Here is a 16,472-nt window from a genome sequence, read left to right on the forward strand (position 1 = left end):
TGCCATCTGAGGATGTCGGCACCTAGCCCCGTCAATGTGGATCACCGTACTGGAGTGAGGCGCCTGAACTATAGGCTCTGCAAGGCCAAAATGGAGCTTCCTGTGACAGCCACGTGCCTTTGCCCGTCCTCCTTGTGCCTTCCTGCCGGCGCCGAGCCCGGACAAGTGAACAAACCAGCCTTCCCACACTGAGCACGAACAGTCAGATTAAAGGTGTGTCTAATCCACCTCCACAGCTGTCCCAAAACCCCCAAGAAGCCAACCCTGCTTACTCCCTCCTGCTCCACCCAGCAAACGGTGCCGTGGGCCCCCAAACATGCTGTACAAGCACTTTTGGTGCATTTCCAGAGATGCCCTCAGGCTCCCAGTGCCTTGCAAGCAGTCCTGGGCACGTCTGGCCTTTGTGCAGCATGTCCAGGGAAGGTGAGAACAGGCAGGGCTCATTTCTTGGCCAAAGAAAGAAAGTGTTTGGGATTAGCAGCTGCAGGCACTGGCCAAAGCAGAAAGGCCTCTACTCAACATCTCAGCTGTGTCATAACTAGGGAAAAGCAACAGGGCAAGGAGCTATTCATGACTGCTTTAACTGAAGGAGGCATTTTCTGCAAGGGTCCCACGTGGGGCATTGCTAAGACCAAAATTTGCGGTGCAGGGTGGAGGGGAAGGGAGGCGACTGCCTGCCTGCTGAGCTTCAGCACGAAGCAGCCTGGCTTGGGAGGAAATGACAGCAGAGGGCTGCAAAGAGACAACCCAGGAACGAGCGGGGTGCACTGAAGCCCTTTCCCTCGCAGCAAGAACGAAGAGGAGAAAAGGGAGGTGGCGACTTCAGAGCGTAGTTTTACCCTGGCACGAAGCACACGCCCTGGTGCTGCAACCCGACTGTCCTCGGAGCGGAGGATGCACAGCTCCAGCCCTGGGTACCTCCCTTTCCGTACCCCTTAGATTTATGGGCAGGAATCGCTCTCTCAGCAGCCGCCATTCCCTCCGCGAGTCCTGACCGCCCAAGCGTATCACACCAGAGGAAAAGGAGAAGCCGCTGTCCAGACAGCAACGTTCGCCCTGGCAGAGCAGGCAGGGCAAGGCCTGCTGATGTGTCTGCGCTGAGTTTAGTGAGGGCTGAAATGCTGGGAAAGCCATGTGTCCGGTGTAAGCAGGGTAGGGTGGTGACAAAGCAGAGTAATTTTGCAACCCGGCGTTCAGAGCCCCTCGATCTCCACTGCCTGCCCCCGCCCCCCGGTCCTTGCTCTGTCTTGCAGGAAGTGCTTGTAGGAGAACTGGGAACACGGGTATCATTTAGATGCTGCAGGGGTGCATAAGAGACGGGTGCTAAGGTCAGGGGTCCTTGTTCTCTCCACCAGCCATGCTCATTTTGCCTTGGATGAGGAACAGATTCCAGCCCAATGCATGCCATTAAAACCGTTCCCCAACCATGCTCCTAGCAAGTACCTGGTGACTGCTGTGAGTTTGGCCATGATGGCTGCATCCTCATGAGCAGGGGCATGAGTCTTCAGCGAGACAAATTGGAGCTGCCACTTTATGCTGTGGCAAACGCCCACACTTGTGCGTTTTGCAGCGGGACACCATGTCCTGCTGCTCCATGTGCTGCCCGGGGCACAGGGTGCCTCAACACGGGGCTAGCTGGCAGGGACCGGGGTCGCAGTGCCTCGAGACAGGGGAGCAAGCAGCCCTGGGCTGGCTGCTCCCCTGTCCCTGCATGCTTCAGTGTGGGAGCTCCACAGTGCACGGAGACCAGGAAACAAGCTGCTCCCCCATCTCCATGTTTATCCCAGCCAATGGCACGTTGGTGTGCTTCGTGCCAATTTTTTTCCCCATGGTCTTTATTTGCTACCAGAAAATCACAGTAACAAATTTTGCTCCAGTGATGCTAATTAGCAGTGCCCCACGTCGCTTAACGTGCAACATGTGCAGTTTGTGGAGCCACAACCCACTTGTGCCTGCACATCTGGGTCTGGCTGATAAGTCCCCCAGGCACCCTCTAATGCACTTGCAGGGCACAGGCTGGCAGACCTAGAGGCCAGAGATGCTCAGACGATGTGAATCAGCAAAGCACAGTGACTTCAAGGAGCTGTGCCAGGTTACACCAGCTGCCGACCTGGTCAGCGTTGCTCATGCACAGATTGCACGCTGAAGGGCCATGCTTCCTCCAGCCGTCATCAGCGAGTGGAAAACACTTCCTGTCAGGCTTCAAATGGCAAAACTGCCACGAGAGTCATTCTCTTCACTCTTCACCTCCGCCTGCACATGACAACTGCTTTCTCTGGTGCTGCCGGACGTGGGATAGATGATTCAGTATATGACACTCCTTCCTCTCGGTCCGTATTGACTCAGACTCCCAGCTTGGAGGTGGAGGGTGTTGTCACCCTCGTGCTGTGAGATTATATTGACTATCTCTGGATGCAAAAGATACGCCAGCCGAAGCGCATTATGGGGAGACAAAGCCCACTTCCCATGTCAATGCTCCTATTCTGCCTCCCTTCCTGCCCCATCCAGCTGTGCGGCGAAGCTGAGAGGTGGCTGCATGTCAGCAGCGAGCGAAGAGTTTCACAGAGAGTGGGGTGGATGTTGTAGGAGCTGCATCGGGCAGGCAAAGCAGTGTGAAGTGACAAATTGAAGGCCACCTTCAGGCATCCGAGGTGCCCCAAGGCTCGCAGCAGCCCCGGGACTGGCTTGCCTTGACTCAGGCTCTCAGTAAAAACCCATGCAGCTCCCTGCTATGCAGCAGCTCTTCTAGGCCATCGATTTTTTGCTGCTCCCTTGGGTGATGGCTTGAGACACAAGCAGAGGAAGTGTCTGCAGAAATGCCTGGACAAATGCAAGGTGTTTTACACCCCCCCAACCCCTCAAGATCCTGCGAGGGCATCTGCAGATGCTCAGCCTGCTCAGGCCCCCAGGCTCAGGCCCTCTCCTGCAATCATTGTTGAATGACCTTGGGCCAGTGGAGTTCCTCTGCCAGAAGCTTGGAGGTTTCCTGTTAATGTCTCAAGAAGGGTTGTACGTTTCCTTGTGATCTTTGTGTCTTGATGCTATTTTGGGTCCACGTTTTGTCTCTTGCTCCCCACCCACTCCTCCCTCACAGGGGGCTAGAAATACAGACTTCCATCTCAAAAGTGTCTGGGCAGGGAACATGCACAGCCCGGACCTGCAGGCACTGTCATGACACAGTTGGCTTGGCAGGGAAATGAGGGCCATTCTTTAGATGGGGAGAGGCTAGGAAGGGAAGGACATAACTAACCCTCCCTCCTATTGAAAACTATTTAAAGACACTGGGCACAAAAGTTCTTTCCCACTGAACGGCTCCAATGGTCGCAATCTCCCATTAGATCAGAACAACTCCTATTGTTGGCAAATCCAGAGCCGCTTCGCGATTTAACTCTCCCGGTGCAAGAGATTTCAACTCCAGATTGTTAGACCCCGGCTCCATGCGGCGCCCAGCGACTAGGGAGACGATGGTCCCATTGCTCGTGGATCCTGTTACTCATTAGCCAGGTTAGCTTTCATTTTTAGAAAGGGGGCACTTGGACGAAAGCTTGCACCTTTGCTGCTTCTCCTTGGTGACAACGACACACAACTTCATAGAAATCAGGGATGGAAGGGCTCAAAAATAAGAGGTTCCTATATCTGCTAGTCTGCCAAGCCAAGATTTTTCCCTGCCATATAGAATCCGGTGTTTTCCAACACAGATACAAGCATCAACAGTAAAGTACCATCCACTTCCTCCCCCGCCAAAACAGAAGAAGGGCTTTGTGGCTATGGCACAAGGCTGGGTTGTTGATTCCCATCCTGGCTCTGCCACAGACTTCACATATGACCTTGGTTAAGTCATTTAGCTTCTCAGGTTGACTCAGTTAGATGGTAATGTCTTGCGCAGTTAGACCTAAGATCCTGGGGGCAGGAGCAAGCTCTTAGTATGTATTTGTACAGCATCTAGCCCAACAAGTTGTAATACAAACAATGTCTCCATTTCCTCCCAAACAATTGTTCCTCTTCCTTGCTTTGTACACCCTTCGAAAGGACCTCGTGCAATGCTGCAAGGACTCTACCTCCTGAGACAGCAAACAGATGCCTAGCACAGGACTAGCCAAAGCAACACACCAGATGAACAAGAAAACTCGGATGTTTAGCAGAGGCAGCATCCTAATACAAGTGGCTTAGATGTGGGCTCAACACAGCTGAAGAGTCCTGGGGGAAGTCTCCTAAGGCAGCAGGTTTGCTGCAATGTTCACAAAGTACTTTTCAGCCAAGGATCTCAAAGTGCTTTACAAAGGTGCCCGAGGTTGGAGGATCTGAGCCTAAAGGTATTTAGGCACCTGACTGCCACTGAAGGGAATAAGAGGAAGTTCAATGATCCCATTGAAACCAATGGGAGTTAGGCCCCCTAAAAGCATCTGAGGATCCAGACTTTATGGTTTGACTCTGTTGCAAGGAAAGGTATGAGTTTAGTGCACATAGCTACCCTCAGGCTAGACTTAATTTAGCTAGCTCCAGTTACAACGGCCGTAGAGACGAGGTAGTGGGAGTCACCACAAAGGCTGTCCAAGTCCAGGGGAGATGCTGTGCTCTTCTTCAGGGCTGGCCTGTGCTGAGGCCTAGGCAGCCCCCTCACTGCAACCATGACCAAAGGGGGCTAGATTGAACTTCTCCTGTGTTGCAATCACCTCTGTCGATTGTGCTGACATGGCACAAGTTACTTGCCAAAGGCCATGCAGAGAATCAGTGGCAACAGTGAGGATCACAGCCAGGTGCCTGGAGTTGAGTGACTTGCCAAGGGTCATGCAGAGAATCAGTGGCAGAAGTGAGGATCAAAGCCAGGTGCCTGGAGTCACAGCCCTTTGCTCTAAACACAGCTTCGCCTCACCTTTGCCAGGGGGAAGCTCAGAGAGACTCCTATCTGCACCAAGCCACAGGCACGTTCATCTCGAACTGGCCTGACTGGCCTATGGACCAAGAGGATCTTGATTTGAGTTGGGACTGCACAGTGTAAGGGGAGCAAGGGAGAAGATCTAGGTAACTTATTGAGAAGAGCCCAATAAAGACATTAGCTGCCTGGTTCTTGCCTGCCCTCCCAAACTGGAGCTCGCCCAGGGATTAGCCATCCTTTTAGTCATGCAATTAAATGAGTCTCCAACAAGATGGGTAAGTCTAAAATGAGACCTAGCTGCTGTGTCTTGGATCTCGAACACCATCTTCTCTACAAGCAGCCTGCCCTGCTGTGATGAATCGTCAGAGGAAGGGAAGAGGAACGGGCTCCTGGTTTCTCTGCAATCTGTTGGGGGACAGGATGGTTGGGTGTGCAGGTGCCTGAGCCACAACGGGGACAGGCAGAGGACCCCGGGACCCCGGCACCCCAGGCAGTGTGCCAGCCGGCTGTGGGCAGACAATAGATTTGAACTGTGTGGTTTGGGAGCTGAGAGATTTTACTTTTCATGGCAGGGTCACTCCACGTGTTTTAACACCATTCTCAGATTTGGCTCCCTGGGGCTGAGAAATGGCAGGAAGGGAGGTCACAAAAGTATCTTACCCCGCTGGGCAGAGGAGAGGCGATCCAGGGGTGACTTGGGCAGTCATGTGTGTGGGGGGGTGTCCAGGAAGGGGATGCCAGCTGGGGTTCAATGATGCTCTTGCGGGGAGCAAGGCAAACGAATGGGAGCTGGGGATCTCACCGCCACAGCAACAAGATCCTCCCACCTCCTCCATGGGCTGAGAGGTGGTTCAGTGCTTCCCCTCGCCCAGGCCCTAGGTTCCTCCCACTCTCACTTTGAAATGGTACCAAAAGAAGCGTCTCGGGGCAAGGCAGGAGAGGGATGGATGCAAAGGAGGGAACCTAGGGAGTGATGCCCCTTCCCTATCACTCCCTATCACCATCGTCAGTGTGCCCTTGTTGTGAAGAAGGCTAACGGCATCCCAGGCTGCACTGGTAGGAGTCTTTCCAGTAGATGGAGGGAAGTGATTCTTTCCCTCTATTCAGCGCTGGGGAGGCCACATCTAGAGTCCTGTGTCCAGTTTTGGGCCTCCCATTACAGAAAGGATGGGAAGAAATTGGAGAGAATCCAGCGGAGGGCAACAAAAATGGTTTGGGGGCTGGAGGACTTGACTTATGAGAAAAGGTTGAGGAAGCTGGGATTATTTAGTCTAGAAAAGAGGAGACTGAGAGGGGATTTAATAGCAGCACCTGCAGGGGGGTTGCAAAGAGGATGGAGCTGGACTGTCCTCAGTGGTGGCAGCTGTCAGGACGAGGAGCAATGGACTCAAGTTGCAGCAAGGGCAGCTGAGGTTGGAAATTAGGAAGAATTTTCTCACTAGGAGGGTAGTAAAACATTGGAACAGGTCACCCAGAGAGGTGGTGGACTGTCCATCCTTGGAGGTTTTTAAGGCTCAGCTAGACAAAGCTTTGGCTGGGATGATGTAGTTGGGGCTGGTCCTGCTTTGAGCAGGGGTTTGGACTAGATGTGACCTCCTGAGGTCCCTTCTAACCCTCGTTTTCTGTGACTGTGATCTCCCATTCAGAGAAGCTGGCAAGTGCAAGAGCACCACACGGGAGAGGGCTTGTGACTCACAGCCATAGGCAAGGGGGTGGGTTGGGCTTGATGAAAGTATCTGAACCATGCTGCCCCAGGGACCTTGCTCTCCGGTTCCCACTCCCAGGCCCAGCAGTGAAATACAAGCACAGGCTGCGCACTCCCACCTGAAAGCTGTAGGCAGGCTGGGCTGGGCGGTGGGGGGCGTAGTGGGGCTGCAGGCTGGCGTGTGGACTGGGCCCAGGGGAGACCCAGGATGGGACGCATGGAGGGCGCGCTGGTTGGGCTGGGTCTGAGACAGCTGCGTGGCAATGCTGGCAGGGAGGCCAGGACCAAAACAAAAGGTCTGTGGGTCAAGGGCACGCTGCCCTGGCAGTACTGGGAGGACTAGGTATTACTGTGGCTGCTACTGGTCATAATTAGGGGTCTATGTAATGCGTGCTTTCATGGAAAGCGTGAAAAACAGCATTGCCTGCAATCACGAGGACATACTATTACATTGCCTGCGATTTCCTGCAAAATCAGCCTTAAAAAGCAAACAAACAGCATATTATTCATATAATTCGATTGTCCCAATGCAATACCAAAATGCAAAGACAACATGACAATCCCTGCAGCCGTGGAAAATCATGATTGAGAGTTACTGTCTGCTCCTGACGTAGCCTAAGCAAAGGCGCCAGTCAGGGAAGTAAAAATGTTTCGATTAAAGTTGGTACTAATTAGTATTTCTAAACTCCTTGTAAAACGCTGCATATAGTAAGACACGGTGATGATGACGGACGTTACAATTCATGTTGTGCACATATCTCTAATATATCTGAATTTAGATTTAAATGTAATATTTAGATCTATAATCACGTGATCCATGACATAGTATCATTGACTTGCCACAGAATTCGCTATTCAATTATAGCGGTACGTGTATCTGCACCAATCAGGGGGCTGCCAGGTAATCAGGTGTTTGTCCCACAAACACGCCATGAAAATTGCTTTGTCTCGCCGCATGTTACGTACTCGCAGGTAGAAACCATTGCAGCACGCCAGCTCGGGAGCACAGGGCAATGCCTGGCTGGCAAACCCTTGCCTGCTCAGAGGAGCATCTGATCGCACAGGTGCACTGGGTGATTTCCAAGCCGATTCAAACCCTCTTACTCAACATGAGCCGCCCTGTGATATCTGGCCCCGGCAAAACTCCCACTGACTCCATTTGGGATTAAGTCTCAAGCTGGAAACGAGCAATGGAGGGGTCAATAATTAGCACCGCCTGTTATTATTAGCAACAGTAGTAGAGCAGGACCGGCACACCCAAGTGACAGCAATGTCCTGTTGTGCTGGGTCTCATGGGAACTGCTAGTAAGAGCCAGCCCCTTCCCTGACCAGCACAGAGTCCAAACAGCTAGGGAAAGGATGGGAGGGGAAAACAGAGCCAGTCAGGAGAGGAAGGTGACAGGTCACTGAGTCAGGATGTGACTGGATCCAGCAGATCAACAGCAGAACTGAGATCAGACCCCCTGCCTCGCAGCCCCACATCCTAAATCAAGCAACAGGCAATCGCATCAGCACAACAGCAAGAGCAACCGCCCCCCGCCCCGTGTCTCGCAGCTCTTCCACTTTCGTTCTCAGCCAGAAGCAGAGAGGGACTCAGGGGAGGCTGGCAGGGATCAGGGTTGAAGTTTGAGTGGAGATGTGGATGCTGAAGCCGTTCATTATCCCAGTGGTGCACAACCAGCTCACAGACCGGCCCCCACCCCCCAGTGCAGATTGCGCCCCTTCCACTACCGAGCCCTTTGCTCCAGGCTGTCATGCACCTGCTGCCTGAGCCCATGAGCTCCATCGGAGGCAGTTTTTGCTCTTGGAAGGAGGGGAAGGGTGGGGGAAGATGCTGTTTGTTATTCAGGACATCCCCCCTTTGACAATTTTTCCCCAACAGCAAGTTGCTTGCTGTTCAGGAATCGACACAACCCCGGAAGCAGATATTCCCAGTCTCTGAGCAGACGCGCAGCTTCTTTCCTTGCTCATGGCCTCAGCCCAGCACTAAGGGTCCGGCCTGTAAACAGAATGCAGGGGTATTTGGAGGTCTGTGGCTGAGCTTGCCAGTGGCGTTATAATTTCAGACACATGGGCGCTGAGACATGAAGCTCTATTACAGCTGCTCCATGCAGAGCCCTGAATGGGCCATGGACAGCGACATCCCAAGGGCTGCACAGACTTGGGAGCACTACCGCTCACCCCAGATGCATCCCACTACCAGCGCACCAAGCCCCCCACTCCTCAACTCCAGCCTCTCTGGATGGACCCAAGGTGGAAGTGCCTGTACGATATGAGACGCCAGGCCTGAACCCTCACCGAGCTTCCCCTGCCATCTCACACCCGAGAGACCAGCCAAGCCATGATTTGGGCAAGAAGGACTTTCACACAGACAGTCAGGAGGGAAATGCAAAGCACTACTGATGTTCTTCAGCCATGGGGACAGGTTGATAGGCTACACATCTGTTCGAGATGTACAGATGTGCAAGGAGGGTGGAAATTCCCCCTGAGTGCAGGAGAAAGGTCAAGCTTTATCAACCGGAGGATGATGATTTTGTTGTTCCCATCGTAACCAAAATGCCTGCAGGATTTGCAAAAGCTTTATAGCCCCTTCCCCATGCACTCCAGCGTTTGCTTGGGAGCTCTCCGTCACCTTGCACTGTGCCGAGACGGGAATAAGACCCTGGAAACTGGTGACCCCAAAACAGCTTCTGAACTGGCCCTGGATGCAGCCCTCCCTAGAAGAGCCAGGCCGGCAGAGCTCGTTCTCAGACTCCTCCCGACAGGCAGACCCCTAAGTACAGGGCGGAGGAAATCAGCTTATGGCTTTGTACTGTGGCAGCCCCTCGCTAATGAGCCCCCTTCCTAATCAGCTTGCAGTCCTCCCGTCAAGACACGCAAGGAGGGCAGGCGAACAGAGGCGGCAATCATAAGACAAAACAGAGCGCCGAAATCCTGGTCCTTCTGCTCCACTCAAATACAAATAAAAAGCAAATAGCTGGCATTCTTTTCGCATGGCTGTCCCAGAAGAATTTCTCATTAAGTAGGGTCCTCGAGGCACAGCCGGCTTCTGGACTGCAATCCCGGCTCCCAAGGCCTCACTTTGTTTCTTTTCCTAGTACTTCTGTGCGTAACACGGCTACTGGCAGCAACCCCTGCAGTACCGAAAGCAGTGCTACCACTGCCACAACCAACGGGGGAACTACGGAGAGCCAGTGAGACCTTACAGGAAGGTACAGGCAGCAAAACGCAGCAACCTCTGGGGTAGAGCACTGCTACTGCTTAACAGTTTAAGACTGGAAGGGAAGAACGGTATTGCAAGAGAAATTGGGGAGTGGGCATGCAATCCTCCTCGTGACAACCGGGACAGGATCAACAATCCTTTTCTCGGGGAAAGGGCCAGGAGATCCTAAATGATCACAGAGGCAGGACTTGGATCAAAGAAGGGCCGGTCTGAGAGGGTGCTAGTTGTAGCCGTGTTGGTCTAAGCATGTAGGCAGATGAGGGTCTTTGGGTAAATGTGGTATCTTTTATTAGACAAACTAAATAGTTGGAAAGATGATTCTTCACCAGCTTTGGGGCATAAACACCCTCCTTCAAGCACGTGCTCTTACCTCCCACATAAAGGTTAAACTGGGGTGACTTAGCAAGGGTTAGAGTTACCCAGGAATCAGCCACCCTGCTCGAAATCCCTGCTCCACGTTAATTTTGCCATCACTTTTCTCCAGACCCTACAGATGTCATTATCCACAGGAAGTTGGCCCCCAAAGAACAAGCTTCATGGGTGGCAAGACACAAGAATTAGATACATCTCTTGGGAAACTGTCAAAGACCCTCTCCCCTCGATGTATTTCCTGCTGTCACTCCGAACGTAACAATCCCTCCTTTCACATATGCAATGGCAAGACTGCAGGCATATATGACCGGATGAGAGAGAATGGCAATCCCATGTGACAGCTATGTTCCCCAGTGCTGGCATGTAAGGGCAGGACCGGCTCAGAGACCAGTGCACCCTGTGTTAAAGGCAAGAATAGATGGGTACCTGCCATCACTCATGCCATGGATCCCCTGCCAACAACCCAACCCTTCCTCCCTTTGTGCCATTTCCTCCTCTAAATGGGTAGCTCTATTTCCACTCTGTTGTCCCAGATTTCTTTGAACTAGTGCTTTAGAGGAAACACCAGAGCAGCCACCCTGCAAAGGATTCTGGGATGCAGCCACACTTAGGAGGAGCCCAATGCACAGAAACACATGGCAATGGGGAGGAGACCTGTGAAACCAAGCAGGTAGATGCTTCAGAGGCAGAGAAAGGCCACTGAGGGTACCCCATACATCATATAGATTATCACCAATGCAGCCCATACCGCAATGCTAACCTACCCCAAATCCAGCCTTAATCTCAATATGAGCCACCTACAGAAAAGGGTTTCTAGATGGGATGGGAAACCATAGGGCACACTTTGAAAGCGCTACTCGGCTAACAATCCCTGGGGGAGATGTCCATCTTGCAAGCTTCAACGTGGCCACCCGCCCTTAAAGAAGTTTTGACAGACTAATAACAGCAAGGACAGCAAGTTTTGGCCTTGTGTGTTAATTAAAAGTTGGGGCTATTGCAACCTCGAGGCGTGGGGGAATGGGAGGGCAGAATTCAAGTTGCGTGGCCAACATGCTACGGTCTTGAGAAGAGGCTGTAACAGGAGAGACAGCTGGACTCCTCCAATTAGTGAGGGAGAGGTTAGCCATCATCCCGGAGAAGAAGACTGGTGCAAGGAGCTGGCAATGTAAAGAAGAGGTGCCTCCCACAGCCAGGAGCCTGCGACACTTCGTCAAGGATGTGTCACTGGTGCAAACAGGCTCCCCCAACTACCGCTTTCAGTGGCAGCATTGTAGCTGTCAGGTTGGGACAGAAAAAGTTTTGCAGCAGAGCAAGGGGATGTATCAGAATAGGCCCAAGCAAGGGCACACCTTGCACGTCTTTGCTGGTGACTCCGGACAGAGGTGGCAAGATTGCAGTACAGGGACACAGGGTGACAGGGGCCTGTGCTTTCGATGGGAGAGCAATGGCAAGGCAGACCAGGAGAGGTGAGGCTTCCCCTCAGAGGATGTGGGATGGCAGAGTTACTCCAGGCCTGGGCTGCCCACACGGGCACAGGCCAGGGGTTTCGTGCCATCCCAGCCTCGCTCATTCAGGACAGGGGCGAGGGTTGTTACAGGAAATGAAAGGTGATGATGATGGGAAGAATCCCCTATTGCAGTGGGCACCAAACTTTATGGCAGGTTTAACCCACGCATCCTCCCCAAGTGCCCACGCCAAATTAGCCCGCATCCCCCCCAAGTGCCACGCAATCGCCTTTCCCTGCCCACACTGCTGCTCTGCTTTCTGCTCCCTGCCCAGCCTGCTGCTCCGCTCTCTGCTCTGCGCCCGATCTGCCCCTTGGCTGCCTGTCGCCTCCCCAGTCTGTTGCATGCCACACACAGAGGCTGCCTGTACCACTTGTGGCACCCATGCCAGAGGTTGGCCACCCCTGCCCTATAGCAAGACAAATAAAACGATGAATTAAATGAAAACCTCCTCTTTTTTTGAACTGAATGCTTTCCCCTCCTTTTTGAAAATAAACCCATTCAAAATTAAAGGTGTAATTATGACTTCTCCTATGAGACCTACATTTTCTGGAGTCTATTAAAACTGAATTAAAAACAAAAAACACCCTAATAGAAATTTCTACAAAACCAAATTACCGCACGGGAGGCTTGTCATCTGGAGCTGGTTTGCTGAAGTCCCAAACCAGTTTTCAACAGCAGTAGCCTTCTTGCAACGCACAACAAATATTCCAGTTCATTCAACCTGCTCGCTGAGGAGTTCACTCAAACCAGTTAGGAGTTAAAAAGATTGGAAGAGAAAACCAATACAAATAAGGGGCTAAGGGGATGAGATCTTCTAGCTCAAAAATCTTGAAAGACAGGGGGACCAAATCGTTCATCCGTCCGTCCTTCCATTCATGTGTCCGTCCCCTTCCCCAAGACAGCAGTCATCATCCCCTCTCCCTCCCCGCTGCACTCAATGAACTCTCCATGCTCTGCTAATACTTCTTTTTACTAACCCACTTGGTTTCTATTTGTTAAGACCAAGCACCTTCAATTTGCTAGGCAGACATGGAAAAGTTTATCAGGCAATGTTTGGTATTTGAAACAGTCTTAAAATGTTGGGTTTTTTTCATATCCACTGAAACGCAGCACCACATAAACTCTAGCCATGAATCATTCCCTAACGAAATTAATTGAAAAAAGAACGAGCACATCAATACACTCTCCCCCGTTTTCTAACTTAATTAAAATAGAAGCACTAAGACCCAAAGTAAAACTGTCTTAAGCTACCTAACTATGTAACAGATGTGGATACCTCTAGCGTGTCTGCCTGGTTACAAAATTTAATAGAAAGATTAGAGTGAGCTATGAATCAGCATGTCCTAATGGTCACCAGCCAGTGAGTCTCTATCTATCTTAATTTTTTTTCCCCTAAAGAGTACAAACACAAGAAATATCAGTAAAATTAAATTTTTGAAACTAAGATTTAATGCTTGCCAATTTAAATCACAACTAAAATTGATTTAAATCAACTCCTCTTCCCATAAGGGGCAATAATGGGCCCTTGATGAGAAGTGAACAGGTCTATTTACTCACCAACGATGGTAATGGGATCACAGCATGGCGCACTGAATTTAACAGGGGGGAAACTAATCAAATCAAATAAACACGTCCTTGGCTTTTGTAGGTGTTGCTTTGCCAGTCGACACTTTTATCAGAAGAGATCTTTCTATTGGGGTTTTGAGCTATCCTGCATCATTCTAAAGCAGGGGTGTGATTTTTTAATGTGCACGGTAGTGATTAAAACATATATTTTCCTATTAGATTCCACCTGTCTTTTCTATAAAGGAAGAATCACGTAACTGTGCAGATGCAGCAGACACCTCTGTCATCGACAGTGGCATTTCTTTTATGGAGCTGTAATTGGAGCAGAGTCCTGGGAAGGAACAGAAAAGGTTTTCTCCAATTCAGGAGCAGTCACTAGGTGGGCAGAACAGTTTGAGTACTACTTGCCCCCCGTCCCATCACACACACACACACACACACACACACACACACACACACACGTGCACGCACGCATACACACACGATGTCTCACTTTCTCCCTTTGTTTGCTGCCAGTGGCCTTCATTAGTCACTGCAGCGTGGGCTCAGATTAATTCCGGAAAGTGAAAAAGAAAAACCCTGATCCGTGTGGAGGAGATGGTTCGGAACAATATTTCGGGTCACCAACGAGGGCAAGGCTCCTGCTTTCAGAGCTCGCACAACACATGACGCCAAGCATGCTGCCTGCCACATCCACAATGAATCAGTCTTCACCTTGATCGCCGTGCAGAAAGCTGATTCTTCCGGCTGGTGGGGAGGGGGGCATCGCACGGGGCTGCAGCACCTTTCATTCGAGGCTCCAGACACGCTGTGCTGACAGTGAGCTACACCCTGCTGATGTATTGTGACTGCCCAGCTTTCTACAGAGCAGGAAACCCAGGCAGAGAAAGATTAAATGATGTGGCACGGGCCACATGGCAAGGCAGTGGCAGAGTGATGAATGAAACGCCAGAGTCCTGACTCTGATCATCACAGTTCTCACCACACCTGGAAGCAGAAGTAAATCAAGGAACCAGAATGCACATACGCCTACGTGGCCCCTATGCCTACACCACAAGGCCACGAGTGATTGGTGGGGGGTCTTGTTTTTATACAGAGTGCTTCAACAGGGTACTCATATATAGGTTGCAGCACTGTCTGGGTGAAGGGGAATTGCCTCCTTGGTCCTACCAGGCCTGCCGTGATCCCTGATATTCCCACAGAGCACTGTCTCACTGCCATGCCACCTACCAAATAAGCAACACCTCTGCCTGCAGGGCCTGGGAGGTCTTCCATCCAAGGAGCAATTTGGCCCAATGCTCTTTAGCATCTAAGAAAGCAAACTCACCGCCCAACATGAAGCACTACAGACTTCAACGTACTTGTTCCACTTGTGTGACTACATAGCCCTTTATCAGTGCAGTGTCCAAAGCTGGGTAAGCCATCTGAAGTGTCAGGTGAGAGCCCTGCAGTTATTTATATCTAAATGCATAACTGGGAAAAGGCACAAAGAGGTCCTAATACAGCATAATGCACCATAATCAAATCCCAGCAGCACTAACGGCAACCTAGAATACAGAAGCTTCACTTATTGATATACTGAGATTCATATTATTGAGTTTTATTAATAACAATATATTAATAATACTAATGCCATATTAATACTAACGCCATAATATATTAATAATAACAACATATTGATATGATTATGATACGCTATATTGATATATGATGGATATTGATATCAGATTCATATTAATTAATATTGAGAGTCATATTTCATATTGTGTTTTAATGTAACATCAGACCTAACCTAGGTCTAGCTTTGTACCACTATTACCGTTTAGGTTAGTGCTCTTCAGCAATCCTTCGCAGTCAAGGGTGACTATCTGCCATGATCGTCTTAAGATATAATTGTCTTAAGACAACACGATTGTCACAAAACACTGGCTAGTGCTACCCGGTTAGTTCAGGCTACAACTTCTGTTTTATCAGTTCCCTAATGGAGACATTTACACAGGTGCAAAAATGCCTGACTTATGAGAAAACGCTGAGGGAATTGGGCATATTTAGTCTCAAGAAGAGACTAAATATGCCCAGTGTACTCCATGTACTTGAAAGCTGCTATTAAATTCCCTCTTGCTATCTCAACTCCCTGCAGGGGGTTGGAAAGAGGATGGAGCTGGACTGTTCTCAGTGGGGGCAGATGACAGGACAAGGAGCAATGGGCTCAAGTTGCAGCAGGGAAGTTGAGGTTGGATACTGGGAAAATCTCTCACAAAGAGGGAGGTGAAGCGCTGGAACATGTTATGTAGACTCTCCATCCTTGGGACGATGTAGGTGGGGCTGGTCCTGCTTTGAGCAGGGGGTTGGACTAGATGTGGCCTCCTGAAGTCCCTTCCTACCCTCATTTTCTATGATGTTATGCCCTATCCCAGCGTAGCTTCCCCCTGTATGGGACTGAACTCATCTGAACACCTTCACAACAAAGTATACACCTGTATCCAGACTGGGAGGGATTGGACCACTTGAAGTATGGTGGTATGACTGAGTCCATAAGACTTACAGAGCTTTGCTATAAGCTCGGGGTGAGCTGGATATAAAATGGCATGAGCTCAGAGGATGGCAGAATCGTCCACTCATTTGTGTAGCTAGAAACCACATACAATGTGGTCACTCCACGTACTTGAGATAGCAAGATATACGACCTCCAGTATATTTAAAGTACCAGTGGGTCCTCACTGGGACAGCTTGCTTCACTCTCCTACACCAAGGAAAAAACCCCCTGTTATTATGCTTTATTGATAAAGTCCTTGGAAGATGTTTTCTCAGACCCTTTCTGCCCATCAATATCTTCAATCCAATTAGACAGTTAAATCGGAATTTGCTCTTTTCTTTGGATCCCGGTGGATTTGCTCTTTTCCAGAATTTGCTCTTTTCCTTGGATTCCACGTGCCAGGAATCACTTCAAAACCATTCCCTCAATAAGCCTGCCAGCTCAATTGTGAAAATAGCAAGGGTATAAATTAATAGGTTCCTAAAAAAATTGGGACACATTCATGCTTGATAATAATTTAAGTCAAACTCCACCCCCTGCCCTGACCCAGCCCAGAGATGAACCTGCCAAAATGAAACAAAGGTCTGGTTTTGCCACTGCAAGATCTCTCTCTCTCTCTCTCTCTCTCTCTCTCTCTCTCTCTCTCTCTCTCTCTCTCACACACACACACACACACACACACACAC

The 16,472-nt window shown here is 50.4% G+C and overlaps 1 long non-coding RNA gene across 1 annotated transcript in view; it reads left to right on the forward strand.

The window, feature by feature from the left end:
* Positions 1-2,667: 2,667 nt before the first annotated feature.
* Positions 2,668-16,472, forward strand: part of LOC109315834 — an 18,694-nt gene continuing 4,889 nt past the window's right edge. The window contains exons 1-2 of the long non-coding RNA XR_002102625.1: positions 2,668-3,504; positions 4,350-4,354. This is a non-coding gene — a long non-coding RNA (uncharacterized LOC109315834). The remainder of the gene's footprint in view (positions 3,505-4,349; positions 4,355-16,472) is intronic.

Source organism: Crocodylus porosus, unplaced genomic scaffold, assembly GCF_001723895.1.
Source record: "Crocodylus porosus isolate Cpor-Errol unplaced genomic scaffold, CroPor_comp1, whole genome shotgun sequence".
Lineage (NCBI taxonomy): Eukaryota > Metazoa > Chordata > Crocodylia > Crocodylidae > Crocodylus > Crocodylus porosus.